Genomic DNA, 13,094 nt, shown 5'->3' on the forward strand with positions numbered 1-13,094 from the left:
AATTTCCTGTGCGGGCTGAGGCTTCAAACTTCCCTGTCTCTCCTTTTCCTCCTCTCTCTCTCTCTCTCTCTCTCTCTCTCTCTCTCTCTCTCTCTCTCTCTCTCTCTCTCTCTCTCTCTCTCTCTCTCTCTCTCTCTTCATATCTGACTGCCTTTTACCTTGCTCATCTCCCAACAAACAAGACAAGGGCTCAGTTCCCAGGTGGAAGGAAGAACCAGCGGGTCAGGACTCATTACATCTATTACCCTAGAATCAAACACCTCCCAGAAATTTGCCATAGTTTGAGGACAGCATCCGAGGAAGGTGAACCGTAGAACCCTAATGTAAACCAGCCACACTACTTTCTTGAGTTATCCTGGTTAATAATGGTGGAAATTCTCCTACTCTCTCTTGTTTACCTTCACTTTCTTAGTATTCTTCTTTGTTTAAGCCTCCCTCAATTTATCTGAGTTTAATGCAACACTGTGGCATGCAAAGAGTACGTAACCTTTATTCGGGGCATGTACACACCCTCATTGAGAGGCTATCTTCCCCAACCAGCGAACCAGGTACTATGGGTTGATGATGGGGCCCTGCCGTTTAATCAGTACCCAGGTTCCAGCCAATGAGAAGATGGTTTTGGCAATTGCAGAAGTGTTGTGGGTACCACACACCTGTCTGCCCTTGCCATTCCCATTCTAGAACTGGATGAAGCACGGTCTGCTCTCTAGTGGCTTCTATTCTGCCTTGCTTACCGTGGAGTGCACTAATACCGATTGTTATACATAGTGTATATAGTGTACATACTTCTGTTCTAAATTGGTGAAGGATAATACAAGTCAAAAGCTTTTCTGCTGTGTTTATTTTTGCTCCCTTTACACCCAGGATAACAGGCCTTTGGGTCTCCTGGGTTGTAATAAACACAAAAGTTTTTCAGCTGGTATAGAAATATACTAGCGAAATACGATAATCTAGTCTTTGAGTCTACTATACAAAATTGTAAATGATTACCACGGGTACTCTATAGTTACTACAGTTACTTTAACGTAGTTATATCAAGACAAAGTAACATCAGAATTAATAACTAACAGTTTAAGGGGGGGGGATATGGACCTGCTCCGCATGAGTCAGTAGGCCTGTTGCAGTGTTCCTTCTTTCTTATGTTCTTATGAGTAAAATCAAATTCCCTTCTCTAAATTCCTCTCTAAATTCTCAGCAAATGAAGACTATCATATTTCTTATTGACTCATCTATGAAGGTAACCTAACAGACACTTGCAGAAAAAATAAAACGCTCTGCTGGAAGGTAATATATGGTTACCTGGAGGTTATTCCGGGGATCAACGCCCCCGCGGCCCGTTCCAAGTTGATAAAGGCAGAATTCATACATAACACACACATGTACACACACACATACACACATACACACAAACACACACACACACACACACACACACACACACACACACACACACACACACACACACACACACGACATGACGGAAGGGTTAGACTCAGAAGTGTCCCTGTTTGCAGATGATGTGAAGTTAATGAGGAGAATTAAATCTGATGAGGACCAGGCAGGACTTCAAAGAGACCTGGACAGACTGGACACCTGGTCCAGCAAATGGCTTCTCGAATTTAATCCTGCCAAATGCAAAGTCATGAAGATAGGGGAAGGGCACAGAAGACCACAGACAGAGTATAGGCTAGGTGGCCAAAGACTGCAAACCTCACTCAAGGAGAAAGATCTTGGGGTGAGTATAACACCGAGCATGTCTCCGGAAGCACACATCAATCAGATAACTGCTGCAGCATATGGGTGCCTGGCAAACCTGAGAACAGCATTCCGACACCTTAGTAAGGAATCATTCAAGACACTGTACACCGTGTATGTCAGGCCCATACTGGAGTATGCAGCACCTGTTTGGAACCCGCACTTGATAAAGCACGTCAAGAAACTAGAGAAAGTACAAAGGTTTGCAACAAGGTTAGTTCCAGAGCTAAGGGGAATGTCCTATGAAGAAAAATTAAGGGAAATCGGCCTGACGACACTGGAGGACAGGAGGGTCAGGGGAGACATGATAACGACAAGAGGCCACAATTGGAAGTTGAAGACACAAATGAGTCAGAGAGATAGTAGGAAGTATTTCTTCAGTCATAGAGTTGTAAGGCAGTGGAATAGCCTAGAAAATGACGTAGTGGAGGCAGGAACCATACACAGTTTTAAGACGAGGTTTGATAAAGCTCATGGAGCGGGGAGAGAGAGGGTCTAGTAGCAACCGGTGAAGAGGCGGGGCCAGGAGCTAGGACTCGACCCCTGCAACCACAAATAGGTGAGTACAAATAGGTGAGTACACACACACACACACACACACACACACATACACATTGGCATCGTCGGAATGAATAATCTGTTTTTGGTCGCATGTGAGATTTAGCAGCTGGTGCAACCTGCCACGGCAACCTGCCACTGTAACCTATCGCTGCAGGCTACCACTACAACCTACCACTCCAACCTGGCACCTCAACCTTCCACAGCAACCTGCCACTTCAACCTGACACTGCAACCTATCACTGCAAGCTGTCACTGCATGCTATAACTGCATTCTGTCACTGCAACTTGCCACTGCAACCTGCCACTGCAGCCTGTCACAGCAACCTGCCACTGCAACCTGCTGCTGCAACCTGCCACTGAAACCTGCCTCTACAACATGCTACAGCAACCTGCCACTGCAACCTGCCAATGGATCCTGCCTCTGCAACCTACCACTGCAACATACGACTGCAACCTATGACTGCAACTTGCCACTGCAAACCTCCGCCATAAGCTCTGCAACCTGCCACTGAAACCTACCACTTCAACCTACCACTGCAACCAGAGGTCGGCTAACTTTTTTGGGGTATTACCCCAAAACAAATTCGTATACAGCAAAATTACCCACTAGACTTGAAAGTCAACAGAATCTGGAAAGGGTGAGATTAAGACACATGTGCAACATCTGGGTATCTCTATTGTAGACGTTTCGCCATCCAGTGGCTTTATCAATACAAATTCTAGGACATAACTTGAAGACAGTAGAACTATGTACAGAAGATGAGGTAATCAGTCCCTCAACCTAGGAGTAGGTGCAAAGAGCACCATAGTCGTACACATTCGAACACAGAATCTGGAAAACACAAGGAGCCTTCAAATTCTATTTCTGTGATGCCATAAATAAGGAACTCTTCATGGTATGTCTTTTTCCTATTGGAAGCCATCTGAAGGGAAAAATTGAAAATTATTGAGAATCTGATGGATAATATGATTTTAGCATATTTTATAAGAACATAAGAATGGAGGAACACTGCAGAAGGCCTACTGGCCCATACAAGGCAAGTCCTTATCAAAATGACCGCTACTCAATGACACCAATCAAACCCAGCCCCTCCCACTCATATATTTGTCCAGTCTCTTCTTAAAGCTACCGAAGGTCCTAGCCTCCATCACCCCACTGGGAAGACTGTTCCACGCATCCACAACTCTGTTAGAAAACCAGTATACTTACCTATGTCCTTTCTTAATCTAAATTTATCCAACTTAAATCCACTATATCTTTATTATTGTTATTCATAAAGACCTGGATAGAAAAAGGAAATTACGAAAATTAGAACAGAATATAAAATTAACAGAAAACCGCGATACATTTATGTTATTATGGAAATTTATATTATTATATAAATGGAAACACTTTACTGTGATAAAGTTGGTAGAATTACCGACAATATGTAAAGTAAAAGGACACAAGTGCAACTAATGTGACATTTATTGTGGCAACGTTTCGCTCTCCAGGAGCTTTATCAAGCTTTATCAAGCTCCTGGAGAGCGAAACGTTGCCACAATAAATGTCACATTAGTTGCACTTGTGTCCTTTTACTTTACAAACACTTTACTGTTATGACAAATCACAAAACACTATCTCACCCTGGTCGTCGAAAGAAATAAACTTACTAACATAAACCATGCACTTTTACTGTCTGCCAGTAGAGATAATTATTGACAGTGAGATAGAAGACTAGGTCAAAGGTTACATGGTAGTGATGTTGACAATGGGACGTGTGTTTATCGTGGCGTCTCCCGAGTCATTTCTGACACTCGCGGTGTTGCCAGCCGCTGAAATTCTTACCAACTTAAGAAATGGTCCCTACAAATTGAATTTTTAATTTTATTACGATGATAAATATTATTTGTTTAAAAAAAAACATAACTTTCACAATTTGGCTCACTTATTAAACAATAATTTTTTGTGCAACTTTATTTATATCTACTGAGCCTGTATTATCCACCGACATTTTCCTTTCTTGTTTTTTTCCCATTTAAGGAAATTTACCCGGGTTACAAGACCTCTACCTGCACCCTAACACTAACACCTGCAACTGAAACCTAAAACTGTAAGCTATCTCTGCAACCTACCACTGTATGTTACCATGGCAATCAGTCACTGAAACCTGCCACTGGAACCTACCACTGCATCCTACCATTGCATCCTACCACTGCATCCTATCACTGCATCCTACCAATGCAACCTACCACTACATCATACCACTATAACCTGCTGCTGCACCCTACCACTGCATCCTGCCAATACAACTTGCCACTGCAACCTGCTACTCCAACACTTGGACAAAACATATGGTAATCTTCACGAATTAGTAATTCCAGCCCTTCTGCGACGAAATATTTAAGACTATGGAAGGGACTCAGCTCATAATGCAGAGCTTGTCAATATTCTCGACACCCTCTTCAATTCTGGCAACTCACGATGACATACTTCAATACTTCATGTATGAAACCTATCCTTGGTGATGGAAAATAAATTAGAAACAATGAGCTTGTCACCAAAACAAAACTATCGTATAGAATTGTGCAGTTACCCTCTACTTATCTGTTGCGGTATTTTAGAGTAAAAACAAAGCAATTTTGCATATATATATATATATATATATATATATATATATATATATATATATATATATATATATATATATATATATATATATATATATATATATATATATTATATATATATATATATATAATGATCTTACACAGGTGATGACACTGGGACAGGAAATAGGCCTCATTTTGAATCCATCCAAATGTGAAATAATTTCAGTCAACCAACAAGTGATAGATGCAGTGAGATCAAAACTACCAGAAGCATCATTCATTGACCCACAAACAGTGTCTTGCTTGGAGCACCTCTGGGAAGCGATGCCATTGACACAATTCTCAGGAAGAAGCTGAAAGAGTTGAGGAGAATGGAACAACGAATAGGGAATCTTGACACCCTTGATGCATTGTACCTTCTCACAAAGTGCTTGAGTATGCCCAGGTTGACATATTTCCTACGATGTGCGCCTTCGCATGATAACTATATACTGCACAAATATGAGAGTATCCTGAGGCTGAGCTGTCTGGCGTCATCTACCTGGCACTTGGCACTGGGCTCCCTGGCGTCATTTACCTGGCACTTAGCACTGGACTGTCTGGCGTCATCTACCTGGCACTTGGCACTGGGCTCCCTGACGTCATTTACCTGGCACTTAGCACTGGACTGTCTGGCATCATCTACCTGGCACTTGGCACTGGGATGTCTGGCATTATCTACTTCATTCCAGTCAGAATCGTTTCCCTAAACCCAAGGCTTCTCCCTGTGTTTTCACCAGTTGTAGGTCCGCTAGCAGGGACTCTTCAGTACCTGTCAGAGCGCCATCATCCAAGTACCAGATGTTAAGCTCGCTGCACAGGCTGGAAGTTAGTTCTCTTACCGCCAAGCAGAAGAGAAGTGGAGCGAGTGGGTCACCCTGCTGAACACCCTCTGATGAGGGAATTTCATGTTCGCCAAACAATAGAATTGAGGGTTTGCTGTAGCCAGCTGAGATGAAGGGAAAAAGACTGGGGAACCTATCCCAAACGGCTGGCGAGACCACATCTGTTTTCATCATATTAAAGGCATTTCTAAAGTCAATATACAAATAGCCCGCACATAGAAGAGAGGAGGCGGCGTCATAGTGGTACCATCCACTAGTCGAAGTAGGTCTTTGTCCAAAGATCGGACAAGTTTTGATGAATTCTTTGTATCAAGATCCCATGATGATGCAGTGTCTAATCTTTGGACGAAGACCTACTTCGACTAGTGGGTGGTACCACTATGACGCCGCCTCCTCCTGCTTCGCCTCACCTGACTAGAGTAAATAAGCCACGGCTACGGCCCTATTCTGTACATTCTACAAGACTGATGGATTGAACACATCGACTCTAGGCTGAGGGACTGATTACCTCAAACTCATCCTCTTCTTACACCTTTCTACTTTGTATGGGACTGATGAAGCCAATGTGTGGCGAAAAGTTTCCTCAATAAAGATTCCTGTATGTTGCTTAAGTCTTCAACTTGTCGGTCTTTTAAGCCATTTATCACACTACCTTACTTAGCTGGAGAGGAGTCTTCAGCCTCCACCAGTCCAGGTGCTGAGATCATCACTACCTTATTTAACTGGAGAGGATTCTTCAGCCTCCATCAGTCCAGATGCTGAGACCATCACTACCTTACTTAGCTTGAGAGGGGTCTTCAGCCTCCACCAGTCCAGGTGCTGAGACCATCACTACCTTACTTAGCTTGAGAGGGGTCTTCAGCCTCCACCAGTCCAGGTGCTGAGACCATCACTACCTTATTTAACTGGAGAGGATTCTTCAGCCTCCACCAGTCCAGGTGCTGAGACCATCATTACCTTATTTAACTGGAGAGGATTCTTCAGCCTCCACCAGTCCAGGTGCTGAGATCATCACTACCTTATTTAACTGGAGAGGATTCTTCAGCCTCCATCAGTCCAGATGCTGAGACCATCACTACCTTACTTAGCTTGAGAGGGGTCTTCAGCCTCCACCAGTCCAGGTGCTGAGACCATCACTACCTTATTTAACTGGAGAGGATTCTTCAGCCTCCACCAGTCCAGGTGCTGAGACCATCACTACCTTATTTAACTGGAGAGGATTCTTCAGCCTCCACCAGTCCAGGTGCTGAGACCATCATTACCTTATTTAACTGGAGAGGATTCTTCAGCCTCCACCAGTCCAGGTGCTGAGATCATCACTACCTTATTTAACTGGAGAGGATTCTTCAGCCTCCATCAGTCCAGATGCTGAGACCATCACTACCTTACTTAGCTTGAGAGGGGTCTTCAGCCTCCACCAGTCCAGGTGCTGAGACCATCACTACCTTACTTAGCTTGAGAGGATTCTTCAGCCTCCACCAGTCCAGGTGCTGAGACCATCATTACCTTATTTAACTGGAGAGGATTCTTCAGCCTCCACCAGTCCAGGTGCTGAGACCATCATTACCTTATTTAACTGGAGAGGATTCTTCAGCCTGCACCAGTCCAGGTGCTGAGACCATCATTACCTTATTTAACTGGAGAGGATTCTTCAGCCTCCACCAGTCCAGGTGCTGAGACCATCATTACCTTATTTAACTGGAGAGGATTCTTCAGCCTCCACCAGTCCAGGTGCTGAGACCATCACTACCTTACTTAGCATGAGAGGGGTCTTCAGCCTCCACCAGTCCAGGTGCTGAGACCATCACTACCTTACTTAGCATGAGAGGGGTCTTCAGCCTCCACCAGTCCAGGTGCTGAGACCATCACTACCTTACTTAGCATGAGAGGATTCTTCAGCCTCCACCAGTCCAGGTGCTGAGACCATCACTACCTTATTTAACTGGAGAGGATTCTTCAGCCTCCACCAGTCCAGGTGCTGAGACCATCATTACCTTATTTAACTGGAGAGGATTCTTCAGCCTGCACCAGTCCAGGTGCTGAGACCATCATTACCTTATTTAACTGGAGAGGATTCTTCAGCCTGCACCAGTCCAGGTGCTAAGATGATCACTGGTTGCTTTGTCCTTGTATAATTTTAATTTTTCGCATAGTTAGTACGATAAATAATAAAAACTTACTGAAACAAAAATTAAATAATGTATTTAAAGTAACACTACGCACATAATTGGTTCATCTGTTATATAATGTAAGTGGTAATAAAATGACAGATATCATTTTTTTTATTTTTTTCGGTCGGAATATTGCTACGATGCAGAATTATTTTATTAGCGAGGCAGTACAGTGAGTATCTGCACTCTGAAAGAAGAGTGGTGGTGCTAGAGTTCAGAGGAAGTTTGAAGGAATGGGAAAGGGTGGTTGGTGTATGGATCCCCCATACCTTTACCTGTACCCATCACGCAAATCACCTTCTCAATCTTCTACTACATCAACATCCAAATTCCCTCCCGAGCTCCAACCAGCTGAATAGCCTCATTAACACACTCCAGATTAAGTTGGCTGTCAACTTGAGCTCGAGTAAATAGCTTCGTTACTAACATCCGCTGAGGGAACAAATATCTCTGTTTTGCTTCCTTCAACGAACCCTGTTTCTTTCCTTTCCCATCGCTCTGTTTTGGTGTCTCAGCTCCTATCTTTTTTATTCCTTTCATTATCTCACTCTCTATCCTAGTCTATCTCTTTGAATTGTGTATGTCTGTCTAAATATCTATGACTGTCTCTCTGCCTTTCTATCTGTGTCTGTCTGTCTGTCTGGGGCTCTCTCTCTCTCTTTCTCTCTCTCTCTCTCTTTACACAAGATTTCGCAAGGTTAGGTTTAGGGTTCCTAACTTTAATTACAAGATAAGATCTCATACTTATTACATCTCTCTCTCTTTCTCTCTTTCTTTACACAAGGCTTTTTACAGGGTTAGGCTAAGAATTCCTACATTTGTTTACAAGTTAAGAGCAGTTACCTACCTAAACTGATTTGAAAGCCTTACCTAACATAATCTTTATTGAATGTTAACTGGTATGACTTATACAGATAAATTACTTCCAAATACTACACAAGAAGAAATTTCTGGCTTAACTATTAGTAATAATATATCACATATGTACAGTGATGGATCTAAGCAGGAGTCTACGATAGAAACTATACTGAGTTAGGCATAAGAGTTAACAATTGAACGTCTACACTGTAAACCGAACTGTTTGTCATCCTAATGGAGCTAAAGTTAATTTATGACTCTGGGCGTGACTATAATTATTACTGACTTTTTATCATCACTGAAAGCACTGGATTCACAACACGCTCACTGGAGACCAAGTAATTGACAATAGTTCCAGTCCCATAGATTTCGATAAAGGAATTACAATCATACCCACTCACTCAGCACCTGGATCAGATCCATGGAATGCCTGATTTATAAAAAAGTGTGAAGTACCACTGAGATACCATAAAGTACCTCAATATTCTTTGGAGAAAAAGCCTAGATATGGTGAAATACCAGAGACTTTAAAGACTGCACACATAACTCCTTTGTATAAAGGAGGTAGTAGAGCACTAGCTATAAAATAAAGACCGATAGTCTTAACTTCCCACACCATAAGAATCTCCGGAGTGATGAGACGGTAGATTACGAATTTCATGCAGCAAATCAGCATAACCCAAACCAGCATGGTTTTAAAGCAGGAAGATGATGCCTGTCACAGCTGCTGACGCACTATGAGAGAATTACGGAGGCGCTGGAAGACAACCAAAATGCAGAGACATATGACAAATGTGGGGTGACTGCTCACAAAATGATGACCAAAGCCATTACATGGAAGATAGGTAGATGGACTTTAGGGTTCCTAACACAAAACATAAAACGTATTGGTAAACAGAGCAAAATCCAGCATTAGCTATACCAAATTTTTATTTACAAGTTTACAATAGAAAGTTTCTTTTGAATGTATTTGGAGAAACCTGTTTTCTTTATTAGTATATTTTCATCTCTGGACTGACATGTTCACCACACACGTCTTATAAGAAACTAATTATTAAGTTACATACTCAAAGGTCCTTAAGGAAATTTTCATAATTTTTAATATTGTCATATCGACGACAGTGGCTGCTAGAATAATGGAGACGCAGGTAATTTCTTGTAATTTATTTTAATAAACTGTGTAGATGAGTAAGCGTTCTTCCTTACTAAATTATCTTCTCTTATTTAGCCATAAATCCGATGCTGGGAAATGAGGAATTTATTCTTACAAAAATACGTGAAAGACCCCCAATCATCTTTCCAATTAAATAACGTTGTCATAAATGTATTTAACTCAAATCAACTCACAAATTTTAATCTAGGGGAAGAAGAGTATATTGAAATTTAATATAAACATACAATTCCAAACAGGAAAAATGAAGACCATATAAACTACACTCAAATTACTCGTAAAGGTTAAAATGTTGGTGGACATGTACAGTCGTGTTTACTGGATAATCTTTTTTAATTAACTAACGGATAGAGGCAAAGTTGGTTTAACAAATATATATTATTATTTTATAAACAAAATTATTATATATTTTTCAGAGACAGTCGTGCAAAAAACGGGAATACGTATCCAGTTATATCAATTCAGAATTGTTGAAATCAATATGTTGACTGTTGAATATCAAAATGGTATACAATACCGACAGATTGGTCGGTAAGACACATGGGCAACAGTTAGGCAACTTTATTCCGAAACGTTTATCCTACACAGTAGTCTTCTTCAGTCGGGTACAGAAAGTAGGCAGGAGCAGTAGAGATGCGAAGACGATGTAATCAGTCCATCACCCATGAAGTTGTAGATTTGAGGTTGTCAGTCCCTCAGCCTGGAGAAGAGTTCTGTTCCATAGTCTGAAACAGTTTGAAGATCAAGCGGCAGTGTGGAGTCTTATATACTGTCGGAAGGAGAGATGCAGAGTAGTAGTACTTGGGAGAATGTAGTCACTGAGACGTCACGTCCCTCTCAGATCTGAGAGGGACGTGACCTCCTGCCTACTTTCTGTACTCGACTGAACAAGCCTACTGTGTAGGCGAAACGTTTCGGAATAAAGTTGCCTAACTGTTGCCCATGTGTCTTACCTACCATCTTGACTATAATGATAATGTTAAATTAACAGAGGAAAACAGATTTGTTAATCAGTAGGAAAATTTACAAGAGAAAAAATATCGTTTGAAATAAAAGATGATAAAGAAATTTCAGAGATGTCAGTCTCCGGAATGCAGGAAAAAACTTAACATTGTCTTTAATAAATACGATTTTAAGAAGTGCTGAGTTTTGAAGACTGGAATTATTAAAGTCTTCGAAAATCCTGAACATCCTCAATGATACGGCATCAAGTATTATTATATATAACATTGAAAGAGGATAATACATTCGTTTGAGTTTATGTAACTATCTCTATGTAGATGGGAAGGTTGAGGGAAACCTAACAACCTTTATGTAAAGATATATATATATATATATATATATATCTATATATATATATATATATATAGATGTATATATATATATACATGTATATATATATATATATATATATATATATATATATATACACATGTATATATATATATACATGTATATATATATATATATATATTTATACATGTATATATATATATATATATATATATACATATATATGTATGTGTGTGTGTGTGTGTGTGTGTGTGTGTGTGTGTGTGTGTGTGTGTGTGTGTCGTGGTGAATTGGTAAAATTTGCAATTTTGGCTTAATATATAGCAACGCTCTTCTTGCCGAATAAGGCAAACGAAAATCTCTGTATGCAATAATTTCACAAAAATCACTCTGAACCTAACGAAAAAAAATATATATTTTATTGCGTTTGTTTATTATTAAATTATTGTAAACTTATCTAAAATGTATTTAGTCAGATTAGGCTAAATTAAATTGCGGTTGTTATAATAAGATTAGATAAGTTTTCTAGGTTCTTTTGGCACAAAATTATTAATTTTTACATTAACAAACATATTCCGTGCCGAATAGGTAAAACTATTCAATTAGCAAAAACTCATTTAAAATTAAGTCATTTCTAATATTTTCTCTTATACGTTTAAAGATATATTTTTTTCATTTACGTTAATGTAAAAATTAATATCTGCCCTCTCTCGACCCTGTCGAGAGAGGGCAGTTACCCTGAGTGAGTGAGACGCTGACTGCAGGCTGGTCAGGCTGTGCTTAACCACGTACTCAAAATCGGTCTGGTAGACGGTCTGCAGTGTTTATCTACCCCGGAACGAGGCTGTGATAGAGAAGCATCGATGTGAAAATTTAGATATCCGCGGATGCTGATGTGTATGGGGATGTCTTACTTATTTATTTTGCGAATATGGATGTGGATCCGGATGTAAGAAATTGTGTGGATGTTCTGCAGATGTTGATACAGATGTAAAAAATTGTGCGAATGTTCCGCGGATTCGGATGCAGATGCATATGGCGATATCTGTTTACAGTAAAATGCGGATGCGGTTGTGGATGTAAGAATTTGTGCGGACGTTCCGCAGATGCGGATACAGATGCGGATGCTGATGCGGATGCGGATATCCGATACATCACTAGGGCATGACTGAGTCCTTCAAATGTCTTAACCATATATTTATTCCTATTAATAAATAAAAACATGAGAAAAGCTCTGGTGTATTTATTACGAAAACGTGTTGCAAACTAGTATATTTCGTTTCAATTCAGTGCAAATTTAGTCCGTCAGTCATGACTGGAGTTGTTCGGTCTCTTAGTCAATAATCCCTTAACGTCAAACTCTTACACTGTCTGCAGGATGTAATCTCTGTAATGAATAGAACAAGCTACCATATGGTGATATGGTTCGTCACAAAGTTGCCCAGTTATTGCACGCGTGTTTTATTCATTACTTTGATGGCGCTGTATTCCATTAGTGTAATGATTTTTGTGTGACTCCAGGCAGGGGCAGCGTCAGGACACTCACCTCTCTGGAAAACCCATTTTATGTGCGTTGTACTTGTATGGCTTTGTGAATGAGACAGTTCTACGTTACTTGTGTTTATTGAGGAAACGTTCCGCCAGTAGCTGTTTTCATCAGTCCAATACAGAGAAAAACGACGAAAGAGGAGGAGTGTTAGGTAATCAGTCTCTCATCTTGGAGTCTATGTGATCAATCCGTTAAGACTGATAAACTATATACATAGACTCCAGGCTGAGGAACCGATTACCTCAAACTCCGCCTCATCT

The sequence above is a fragment of the Cherax quadricarinatus genome, chromosome 62, assembly GCF_038502225.1.
Source record: "Cherax quadricarinatus isolate ZL_2023a chromosome 62, ASM3850222v1, whole genome shotgun sequence".
Classification (NCBI taxonomy): domain Eukaryota; kingdom Metazoa; phylum Arthropoda; class Malacostraca; order Decapoda; family Parastacidae; genus Cherax; species Cherax quadricarinatus.